This window comes from Pezoporus occidentalis, unplaced genomic scaffold (assembly GCF_034315485.1).
Source record: "Pezoporus occidentalis ecotype Australia unplaced genomic scaffold, CSIRO_AGI_Poc_V1 ctg11, whole genome shotgun sequence".
Classification (NCBI taxonomy): Eukaryota; Metazoa; Chordata; class Aves; order Psittaciformes; family Psittacidae; genus Pezoporus; species Pezoporus occidentalis.
Genome location: NW_026912886.1, coordinates 442,965 through 455,439, shown reverse-complemented (window position 1 = coordinate 455,439; position 12,475 = coordinate 442,965). Strand labels below are relative to the sequence as shown.

At 41.1% G+C, this 12,475-nt stretch overlaps 1 protein-coding gene across 1 annotated transcript in view; it reads left to right on the top strand.

Moving 5' to 3' along the window:
• Positions 1-12,475, top strand: part of USP3 (ubiquitin specific peptidase 3) — a 79,674-nt gene that overhangs the window by 20,681 nt on the left and 46,518 nt on the right. The window contains exon 2 of the mRNA XM_062625986.1: positions 7,274-7,398. The gene's annotated coding sequence lies outside the window, so the exon portion shown is untranslated. The remainder of the gene's footprint in view (positions 1-7,273; positions 7,399-12,475) is intronic.

The window sequence follows — 12,475 nt, the reverse complement described above, 5'->3', positions numbered from 1 at the left end:
TAATCAGACCTCTCTGGGTCACAGCACCCTCTGAAAATTGATCATACCCTTCACTACTTCAGCTGTAGTGACCTCCTCACAGGGCAGACTCTAGCTCTTAGAGAGAGCATTTAAATGTGGAACTGCAAAAATTATTTAGCAGAGACACAAATGCTTAAAAAAGCTGTCTTCTTACAGGCCATACCACAGCAGAGGTTTTCCAGCCTATTTCAGAGTGTCTCCCTCAATTCCCATTTTTGGATCAGTGTCATTTAGCATAATGGGCTCTGTGAGGACTGGAGGGAAGAGACTTGGGGCTGTGTGTGGGATTAGTAATAACTGAGCAACCATGGACACTTCTGACAAAACCCATCCAACTTGTCGAGAAGGGGTATTTTTTTTTAAGCTCTTGGAACTGGGAGAACACATGAAGCTGAGAGGAGGGAAAACTCATCACAAAACAGCCCAGAGTCTAATGTTGTGTTCAGGACATGCATGGAGAAGGGTAGAGGAGCACAGGGTATAAGTTAATGTCCTCTTCTGAAAGTGATTGAGGAAGAACTTCTAAAACTGAGTACACCACGGGTAGTTGAGGAGCAGAAGGTGGGATTGGACAGCCTGTTAGGTTTAGATGAGTACTTTATTATTTATAATTGTTACTAACTGCTTACTGCATCTTGGTAACAGCTTTGAAGCATGCATTAATTTTGTTTGGTCAAACTTTATTTTCAGCATCTTTATTTATCACCTGCTTTGTTGTTGCTCCATGTTATCTGACTTGCTTATTTTTTCCTACCATAATTGATGAGGATGATAAAGGGAAGTTGACTGGAGCATGGCTCACTTCTGTACAGATCCCAGGCAGGGACCTGCTGTAGAGGTTGATTCTGGCCTACTGCTGCAGCTCATCTGTAGCTCCATCCTCTCAAGTTAGGCTGCAGAGAGCAGCAGCAACCAATTCATGTCTTGTAGCTTTTGGGAAGCAGCTGTGGTTGAGCACAGGTCCTCGCTCATACTTCTCCTTAGTATTTTGTAAACCTAGATTGTAATTCTGCTTGTTTCGGTTCAGCCAGATGTAATCTAGCATGAGCTATAGTGAAAATATTTTTAACATGGCTTTTTAATTGCCATTGTCTAAAAAACAAGGATGCTGTCTGCCACGTTTGTACAGAGAGGCATGCTGTGTGTGGAAGCATTTGATCTATCAGCACATCGTTGCTGCTGCATGCAGGATCTTCTGTAACCTGCTGAAGTTTTGGGAATAGAATTTTGTAGGGTGCTGTAGAAGAAATTGTTCTGTCAGCATAACTGGCAACCTGTCTGACAAGCTGCTGAATTCCAGACAGTGCTTGTGCTTTCAAGGCTGGCTGGATAGAAAGCTGTTTGCTTGCAAAACGCAAGCCTCAGAAAAAGTCCAGTTCCCTGACACAGTTACCTGCCTGTATTCTGCACACACCACACAAGAGCTTGCCATTTTATTCTATCTTCAAGAAATTTTAGGTTGCTAGCAGTTGGGTTTCATCTCAGCATTAGTCCAAGGCAGAGACAAAGCAAGGTTTTCATAGGGTTCATGAGAAGCAGTTGATCTGGATCCCCAGTGTGAAAGGTCAGGTTGAAATTTCGTGGTGTGGGATTTATCAATCATTAGCTTGCACTGTCTCCTAACATACAGTTAGTAGCAGTCATAAGGCAGTAGGAACATACAGACTAATGTGATAGTCACCTTGAAAAGGGCATGGGACAAGTTTAAGGCAACTCATTATGCTCAAAAATGTCTTTCCTGAATGTGGGTGTTAGCCACGTTAAAATACATGTTTATAATGTTGCATGAAGTAAGTAGAACTAAGAACAGATTATGTGGATAATGGAGAAAAAAACAAAACACAACCGCCCAGCAGGACCACAGGCTTCAGATGGCCTCCATGTTGCCTTGAGATTCCCTGTTGAATGGAAGTGCAATTGGACTGTAGTATAAGATGATTCCATGTGCTGTTTCTTCCTAGTTGTGATTTCACATTTTAAAGCTGAGGCAAAGGAATGCAAGGAATGAATAATAGATTGCCTAATGTCCCAATGTTGGGGAAAAATAGAGTCCCCAGAGTTTGAGGCCCTGACCCAGTTATCAGGCAGCACTCCCCACCTGATTCAATTAAGGATCAGGAATCCTTTATAAAAGCAAGAGCAAGTGCAGGGTGCTGTCTGGCCTGATTACAGATTTGCTTACCAGATCCATTGTTTCTGTTCCTGGGTTTTTCTACCTTGTTTTCTCCAGAGCAGATGATTGCAAAGCTTTCACTTTTGCTGGTCTCAGTTGAGACAGTGGTGGAGCTTGGCTGATTTATGCTACAAGAGTTCCCTGTAGCAAAGGTACCGAAATATTATCCCCATCCAACTGCAATGCAGCTAACCTGGAGTTTGCAGTACAGGCTGATTTTCTCCAGATTACACTGAAACTTAGGCTTCTGAGGCACCTCAACATGACAGACACAAAGTAGTAAACACTACCTCAGCCTCACAGTGTACAAACAGAACTGCTTTAAAAACAGATCATTCCCTCTATTAAGGTACACTTCAAAGGGCAGAAGGTGCACTGCTACCAGCACAGTTATTTTCAGTCAAGTTACTCTGTACCAGTTTTTCCTCCCAGTCTCAGTGTAGAATTGGGAACAGAAAAATAGGTGGGACATTGCTTCCCAGGGCATAGTGCTGTAGAAATTAGACAATGATAGGGTAAATGGCCATTAGGTAAGGAAAATTAGAGAATGACACACTTTCATGGAGACATTTATGATTAGACCTGGGCAGTGCTATAACCAAGTCCATAACCAAGACAACCCTCTATGACACCTGTTTCAAGAGCTCTGTGTTTCTTTTCAGGGCATATGAAGTGATCTCGCTGCAGACCACCTTTTTCAGTAACTTAGGTCAGCAAAATACTGATTTAGTTTGACAATTTACTCATTGTTGTTTTCCATGGTACACCTGAACATGTGCTTTCGTTCAGGAGATACACAAGCTCTTTTGAATGTAGTACACTGGGGGTGCTATGACCACCAGCCAAGATGATCACTGCTGCTTTCTGCAGTGCTCAGGCTTAGCTATGCTAAATAGAGCACATAGCTACTTGAAAAGAGAATTCCAGCTGCTGCTGACCTTGTGGGCCTTGTGGATTTGCTTACCCTGCTGACCTAGGGGATGATAACCCCTATATCAGCATAGTTATTAACACCTGCAATTTTTCCACACTGTGTGGAAAAAGCTAAATGAGCTCTGCAGTTGAGATTCCAGCTGCCAGGAATATTTCTGACATGCACATTTTTATATTTACTTACTAAATCAAACTGCCTTTGTCAAACAGACACATTCCACAGCGGTGGGCTCAGGAATTTTGGAAAAAGGAAGTGAAGCTGATACTTCCAGCAATTCCAAGTTGCAAGAAATTATAAATACTCCCAAAAAATGGTATACCCTTGTAGAAGAAATTTCTGCTGCAGGGCTATTCTGAATAGCCCCAGTGAAGTCCAGTTCAAGGGTTCTTGCATGTTCTGAAGTGTATGCTAAATGGGCTGGGAACTGGCCGACTGAGCAGAGCAGCATTCCAGGATTTCCTCTGTGAGGAGTCCAGGCATTACTGTGTGTGGCCACCTGCACAAATTCACATCCATTTCTGCAACCTTTCTTTCTGTTCAAAGTAGTGAAACATGACTGCAAAGCAGCTTGGCCTTGGGTCCCAGCTGCTGGGAAAACTCAACTTGTGTTTAAACAGGAGACTAAACTGTGATGCTTAGAATAGGTTAAGCAGCACCAATGAAGGCAGTAGAGTGAATGCTGTATTTACAGTGGCTGTAACTCTAACCAGTTAGAAATATTTCTAATCATGGCATGTGAGTCAGAAATCCAAATATATTGCCACTTAATTTCAAGGCATGGTGTTCACTTTCTGAGAAAAAGATCATGCACTGGGTTGCATGTGGGAAATACATGTGATGAATAACAATCTGGGTATATACAAAGCTTAACATTAACCTTTTTGATGCTAATAGATAACATGACTTAACAGAGCTTCTTAGTCACAGGGATGAAGTAGGGATTATACATTATAAATTATGTTATAAAGCAGGTATGATGCTGCTTTATAATCAACTGTGGGTGTAGGGACTGGCCATGGTTGCAGTGTGCTCTGCAAGGGCATGGTTTATGCTATGTAACTTCTAAGGTATGAGAATAACCTCATATGTGAGTGGAGCCCACTCAGGGCAGTGCCTGACACTGGTCCTGTGTGTGCCATTCCCTAGGACAGCAGCATTCTGCAGTGGGGCTGTGGAAATTTTCCCAAAGATTGTGGAAAACCGCTGGCTCTCTGTTTTCAGTAAACAATATTGGGGATTATTTTTTGCTTGAAAATAGGGAATAATTATAATAGCCTCTCTAGACTTCTGTAGTCAAGGTATTCCTTTTTGAATACGCTATTGATTCCTAAACCCATTCAACCTTCTAGGAACTGTGAACTGCAGGGGTAGAGGTAGCTGGCAGGAGGAATATGAGCTCTGCAGACAGGCCATTAAGCCTGAGTCATTACTATTGAAATCTGTGTTTTAATATTCTGCTACACCCTGCAGTGTTGCCTTTTTAGGGTCTGGCAAAGAAAACAGGCAGATGAGAGATTTGCTGAAAGCCTAGATGTAGATGGGGAACACTAAGGTGGAACTGGTCAGCTTAAACCAAATGCAGGTCATCTGTAAAGCAGAGGCATCTTGTTTTGGTCTTTGGCTCAGAGCACTGCCTCTTCTGAGATGCTGTACAGTGGTATTGGCTGAGGAATAATGATGGGGTCTATAAAGTTGAGAGCGTTTTTCTTTGATTGTGTTCTGAAGCACACTAAAATGGGGTTTGTAAGGCAAGTAGAGGTGAAGCTTTAAATGCTAGCTCTCTTTACCTGTTGCGTTTATCTGAATAATGGCATTACTCCTCTAGAGAAAGATCCCTCACCTTCTTTCATTACAATCTTTGGTTTCTCAGCCTGTCTTAGGTTCCACTGTATCAGGGGCTCAGGTCTTTCCGCACCATTAGAGTGGAGCTGAGGACCTAAGTCACTGAGTGGGGGAGTGGAGGAGAAGTGGCAACTGTATGAATGATGTGCAACAAGAATTGGTGTCTAAAATAGGCTCCAGCAAATTTCCGTGTCACCTGCCAGGATGGTGACCCCTGCCACCACAAGAAAAGCACAAATGGTATCCTGAGTTATAAAAGGTTACCTAGTGAAGCTGCATGAAATAATAAAAGAATCCCAAAGGCAAAACTTTTTCTGTGGTCACTGCTGTGACTAACATGGTTTCTCTTTACTCATTTAAAAACATGTTGAGGATATACTTGTGGGGGGGTGATGAGAAAGGATCCCTGTAAGGTGGCCACAGACCATAACAGAGTTCTAGCCAAGGTTTCCAGCAGACCTAAACTGTGAATTCATGGTGCTCTCAGGTGAGCTTTATATAACAACTAAATAATAGGTATACACTTGCAAGTCACTATATTTGTCCTGTCTGCACACACTGGAAAGCCCAAAAGTGGGGTTAAAAAAAGGCTCAAGCAAACAAGTCAAGAAGCAGAGTACAGCAAACAGGCATTCTGCTAAAGATGGAACACAGCTTTCTCCTCATTGCCTTGCACTCCTGGATCCTGACAGAAATACTCCTCAGAATAACAGGATCATTTTTGTTGCTGGCCTCTGTTCTGCTTTATTCACCACACACATTCATGATGTTGGCTTAAGAGCTTATTTGTGGGACACTGGAAAAGTAACCAGACAAAAGTCTTGCTATAGGGAAGAAAGACATTCAGATACATCAGTTCTGGCCTCATCTAGAACTGTTGAAGCTGGTAGGGTAGAAGGGAGTGATCAGGACAGGGTACCAGAAGTCCCTGTGCTGGATTTCAGTTATTGTCTGTGTGACTGACTAACTTCTGCTTAATTTCTGTCTCTCTGCCTTTATAAATACCTGTAGATGCTGCATACTTTCCACATGGCAGCCGGCCAACCCCATAAAGCAGTATGAACCAGGGAGGCTTGAAAACACAGTGAAACTGCTTAGTATTCTGCTTCCACTGGTGCAGTTGTGCTCTTTGCTCTGAGCAGCTGATGCAGCTGCACAGAGGATGAACGCAAAGGCCCCTTGTCACCACCCCACTTGCTTCATCAACACAGGATGGCTGGCTAGAGTCAGACCAGAAGTCCTTTCGTGTCTATGTGGCTGAGAAATGTTACGTGCTCATAAACTTCTATGCAACTGTAATTCTCCTTCTGTTACAAAACAAAACCAAATAGCAAAGCCAAGGCTGCTTATGATGGAACAAAAAAGAAAAGAAAAACAAAGCCAAAATCTCACTTTACAGCTCTTTTCCAAAATATCTTTAAGCTGTCTGGAGTGACTCACTAATGTCTGCTACACATTGGAAGATCTAAAGGTATATTTTAAAATAAAACTAAAGAGATGAGTTAACTCTTCTTCAGCCTCAGCTCCAGATGTATTTATGGCTTAGTGTTCTGAGTTAAGACTGTTTTAAATCAACAGGAGAACCTATGCTTAACCAACTATGGGATGATTAAAATAGCTGTCTCCTCACGTTGGCCTTGCAGAATGAGCTCTGCTCTGAAGAAATGCAAGGCAAGCTGTGCTCCAAGCAGTATTTTATTAGCTTTGGAGGCATAAAAAAGCTTGCTTGGTTTGTCTTGCTGGTAAACACTTTGGCAGTCAGATGTTGGTTTTAAAAGCCAATGTGAAAGAAGTCAGTGTTGTAGTTTTCCAGAAATGTAAATCTCTTAATAGTGACTGTAAAAGCCAGGGAACTAGGGCTGGGGAAAGAGGGTGAGGGAAATGTGGGCTAGTTCTTCATAGGAAGGCATGAAAAAATGGTGTGTATGAAATGAAACGTTTTCTGCTTATATTTTAAAAATATCTTGTAAAAATCTGAAAAAAATCTTAGCTGTCATCCAGGAATGCAGGGAGTCCACATCTTGTGGCCTGTACTCCTTTGGGAAGGCAGTGCTCCAGTGGTGCAGCTGCTGGTTTGGAACCTCCCCACAAGGGGATTTTTCATGCAGCCTCTGGGACATGGAGCTATGGGAGTTCTCCCACCAGCTTGTTAACTGCAGCAGTCTTGTGTCTAGAGCTGCAACATGATGTTTCATATAGAGCAATAAACACGTTATAATAGCAAATGATGAGGGTAAAAGGAGACCAGCATCACACAGCACTGTAAATTTTGAGCATTCCTGAAGAATATTCTTTTATTACAGAACCATGAACTGCTGCAGACCATTTGCTTCCAGAGGTGCTGCTGGGAATGGGAATGACTTCTTCACTGACAGGCAACACATGAAAAGTTTTTCCACATTAGCTGCATAGATCTGTCTAGATGATGGTAAGTCAAATGGATTTTTAATTTCACTTGTAATTTAAGCGCTTCATTTCAGCCCTTAGTGATGCATCTACACAATCCCTCATGACTTGCAACAAGCTAAGTAAATAGAACCTCAAACTGCTATAACCCTGCAATGTTTGTCAGTCTGAGAGCAGAGTACTTTCTGAACAGTGTAAGCAGCATGTGCCAACAACACATAGAAAAAACACACAGTGCACATACTTGTAGGAAGATATAAACTCTGTAGGTAGTGCTAGTTCTTAATTTTCTTGTACATAGGTATATTGTGGTTGCATATGGCTCATGGTTTTGCAGCACCAACAATATCTGCTCATTTTCCCACATGGCAAGGTGAAAGAGAACTGGCCTTTTATCCTAGAAATGGCAAAATGCAGCATTGTCAAGGCAGATGAGAAGCTTTAATGACAAGTCAGGCTTGTTAGCCTCTGTTTCCTCAAAGAAGAACTGTAATGAGAAGCTTTACCTTCATGCAGGAATACTGATAGCTTAAGACCTGAACCTGGGAGCAAGGCTTATTATTACATGTCATGTTTATGAGTACCTAAATGCTCTGGCTATTTAGATCCGCCTTTTGATCTACTACAGCTCTTACATCAAAAGAAAATTATCCTATGGTTGGCAAGCATGTCTTGGTTAACCTGTACTTCAGAGTTTTGTCCCTTACATACCTGGAAGTTGTTGAGCCTGCCATTTTCCCTTGGGCTTGCATGAAGTCGCATTAAGTGAGACAAAGGAGAACTGGGTATCCCGAATTAAAAGCTCTTTTTGTGTGTTTAAACTACTCTACACACCACACAAGTTTAATAATTTCTTGGGCTTGGGTGCTCAAGTCATTTTTACAAAAGTCAATACTCATTATGCTCTAAATGCAGGCCTGGCAATCTCTGCCTACTTCAAATACCATGCTTAGGATAGAGACAATACAGCAGTGAAGTCTGTCTCACATTTCTAGGACATGATGGAACATTCAAAGTGATCTTCTATTGAAACAATAATAATTTAATGAGAGAATCACTGTGATGAGATCTCTATATCATTTTTCCAGCTGTTTGCTACTTTACAAAACTGTGCTAACGTGCAATAGGGGTAGATGGTGATCAGTTATCCTGTTAGTTAGCTTGGTTTATATTGCTTATATGTTTGAACCATGGTTCAAATGAAACATGGAATGATGTTGATAGGGATTTGTGAATCAGTGAAGACAGCAGAATGTAGTTATGCAGCTGCTGCTTAACTATCCTTAAGTGACTATTGATGGGGCAGGGAAGGGCCACAAAATGCAGCAAGTCTTACCAAGCTTACTCATTTGCTGACTGGAATATCTATTCTGGTCCCTGCTCTTAGAGAACCCTTTTAACAAAAGGGAATCTTAGAAATGAAAGGGTTTACTGCAATTATGTGTTATCTTAGATTCTTTTAGACACACAGATCTCAGAGCATAGAGAAATGCCTGCTAATGTGGTACACAGTGAATTGGGGATGGTTGCATTATAAGAGAATGGATGAGTTACTAAGCACTTCCCGTGGGAATGCCAATAAATCATTTTTCATGGTGCCCTATAAATTCCACAAATGCCCCACAGGCATTAAAGAAACCAGCCTGGGTAAACTCTAGAGCCAGCAGGTAGAGAAGTAGTAATGTAGCCCTGTAGATGTTTTTAAATATCTGCATTGGTTATATTGGGTCTAATTCTGCGAGGCTCTAAGTGAAAGAAGTAACAGGCATTGCAGATTTGAAATTCTGTAAAGGGTCTTCAGGTAGTTTGCTTGAATATAAATTGTATCATGCTCCATATTAACTTCCTGATCCTCCCCATCTACAGAATGCCATGCATTTTAATGAGTAAAAATATACTGAGTGTTGACCTCTACTGTGAAGCAAATTAGCATCGCAGAAAACTGAGCTACCTCTCTGATCTTCAAAATTCAGGGCTACCTGTGTCAGCAGTTCATAGAAGCTCTTTGATTATGGCACATTTGTCTTTTGCTATAACGAGTAAAGCATTTGGTGTTTCCAGCTTAGCAAGACTGCTTTGAAAGAAGTAGTAGCGCTCACAGGGTGCCCAGGTGGCTTCCTATTTCAGAACAAGCTCTCTGTATTTTACCATCTCAGTTTCAAATTCCAGCAAGAGTTGAAAAATCTCAGAGGGCCTTGCTGAGTCCTTGAATTAGCAGATGTTAAACAAAGGGAGTGAGGAAAGGAAATCTGAACCAGTGGTCGCCTTTCTCACAGTTCTACTCAACATTGTGAATAACAGAGCCTGAAGAATAACATAATAACAAATACTGTAATCTGGTGACATGGCAAGAAAATTCCTGTTTCCCTGGTAATGAACTGATCTCCAAACAGGATAAAATGCACCCATTTGTGAGCTAACACTGGTCTCGTTCAACTCGGCTATCACTGTAGTGTGTATACTGTCTTTGTGTACAATGGCAGGTTTTTCCCCAGGACGCTTTGCTTTGGAGTCAGAACACTTCAGAATCAAAATGTTCTGGACATTAGCAGCTTTTGGGTTAATAATTACAGTACTTTGTGGTCAGTAAAGTAGAACCAAGATCCAGTATGTGTGTAGTACAGTACAGAATTCTTTGTACAAAACTAGAAGCAAATACGTGCCACAGAGTCAGGTGGGATGCCTTTGCAGCTTACAGCAAACAAAGAAGCAAAACCAGCTTGTAGCGTATTTTGACTATCAACAGTCTTGTTTAATGTAAAGGGAAGAGTGATACTGTTTGTGTACAGTGGACAGATACATATGATACTTTCACTGTAGTAATATTCTACAGATATAATAGGTATATACATATAATAACAGATGTTAGAGGTGAAAAAAGTCATATTAATTCACCCAGTTTGTCCTGGGACTTTCCCATCATAACATTTTAAAATGTTTGGAATGGGATTTTAGAAATGGATTTAAACACTTGCAGTATTTTCTGTACATGTTCTTTTTACAGGCAAATTGATTTCACATTCTGATTCCTGAGTTTTATCTGAAATAGTAAAATTCTGTGCCATCTCATTCTCTTCCCAGCCCTCCCAGACTGTTAGAAGAGTAATTCTTCTTTTAATTTTTGTGACTAGATTATTGTCTATTTTCCTTAAATTTGTTACCAAGCTAATCATAGCAGGGAAATGGAAACCCTGCATGTCATTTAAACATGCAGTGTTTGTGGCTTAGAAATGTCTGTGGTTTTGCCCCACGTGATGTTAAGAAATAGTGAGTTTTAAGATCTGTAATTACTCAAGTGCTTTGGAACAATTTTCCTTTCCTTGATGAAGCGGGTAGGTGGATAGGCTGGTCCCAGCTATCACATATTCCAGGCAATAGGTAGTACGAAGCCTTCTTTAAACAGGAGGCTTGGGAGTTCTTTGTGCTCTGAGACAGTATCTAAACTGAGCTGCCTAATTTAATTTTATTTTTTTAATATAGTTCTTTTGTTTGCCAAAATCAGTGAATAAGCCTTGTTCAGTTGTGATGAAGAGAAATTAGTAGTGTTGGCTATAAGATGTTCTATTTTGAATAAGATAAGATAAGATAAAGCCTGCTGATCTTAAGAGTAGCTTAAACACAAGTACAGAATCATTATTATATTCTCAAGACTGCATTTGGAAATAATACAAAATTTACATACCTGAATACAGTCAAAGCTAAGTGCTGTGACATGAAATAATGCTGCTGGATGTCACCCTGCTGCACTTGCATTATTGAACAGGCTCCAGTTGACAGTGTAACAATTGATAAATCTGGTGGGAAAGCTGCCAGACGTGAGAACTTTGAGGCATTTGTTGAAAGTACAAATTAAAAATAACCTTTTGTCTGTACAGATAACACCCTAAGAAAACGATGTGGAAAATTTTAAAACCATTCAGTTTTATCATTTATTTTTCACATCTCACTTGGTTTGCTAAAAAAAAGCCCCACAACCAGAAATCGCAGAATAGTCACATTCACCCTTATTTATACCTTGCATTGTGACCAAGCTGTGATAGTGCAGACAAGGCAAAGTTTGCATCAGAGAGTTGCCTTTGTTCTATAAGATGTTTCTGGAATCCTTGGAGAAGTGATGTAAAATTAGCACAGGCCCTCAGAAATCACATTGCTGGAAGATCATATGTAAAAGCAATCTTCTGTTCTGGTGATACCTGTGTCAGCCCAATACAATTGTACTGCCATAGTCAATGTTATTCCCTACAAGAAGCAACTCATTAAGAAATGAGGGATCCCTCCTTAGCACTGGGGAGAACCATTAATCCTGTGGAAGTGGAAGTTCAGGTAATTTCTTAGTGATGATGTAAGCAGGAAGGAATGGAGAGTATTCTGTCCTTTGGCACGACCTGGTTCCTTTGCACAATACTTGGTGTCACACCGCCCCCTCAAGGTGTGTGTGCAGAAGTGTCGTGGGCATGCTTTGAAGAGTCATGCTTATTTACACACTTAATCTTATATTCTAAATACTGTCAAAGATGCTTGCTCTGGGCATTTGCCTAGTTTTACACTTTGGTCTCTTCTGTCTTTCATCCTGGGCGTCGTGCCTTTTAGAGAAGAATCTTGAGCCTTGTAACGGAACTGCGAGACCTTAATTTTCAGGGGCTGTGCAGGAAATGGAAATAGATTTGTTAATGAGACAATGTGCTGCCGGAAATGGGCTTGTGGTATTTCATGTGCTGTAGCGAGCTTTCATACGTGCCACTAAGCTTCTGTCTGCTGCAGAGGTGGCATATAACCCACAGGGCTGCTAGGCCAGCCTCTAGTTGAGGTGTTATTATGCCAAGACCCTGTATTAAAACTTAACTGTATTATGATGCTTTCTGTTGATATTTTCCATGCCAGTTGTCTGCCTCAGAGTTGCATCTGCACTGAATAGAGAATTCATTTCCTTATGGTGGGTTTCTGTGTAGTCTCCATTGCTCTTATCAACATATCTGAATGTTTCATTTTTACACCTTTGGGAGGTAAGAGGTGAAAGCCCAGTCTGTCAGCTTTCTACTACATCTGGATTGGCATGTAGTATTTTCAGAGTGTTTACTGCTTTTTGTGTTCAGAGCAAA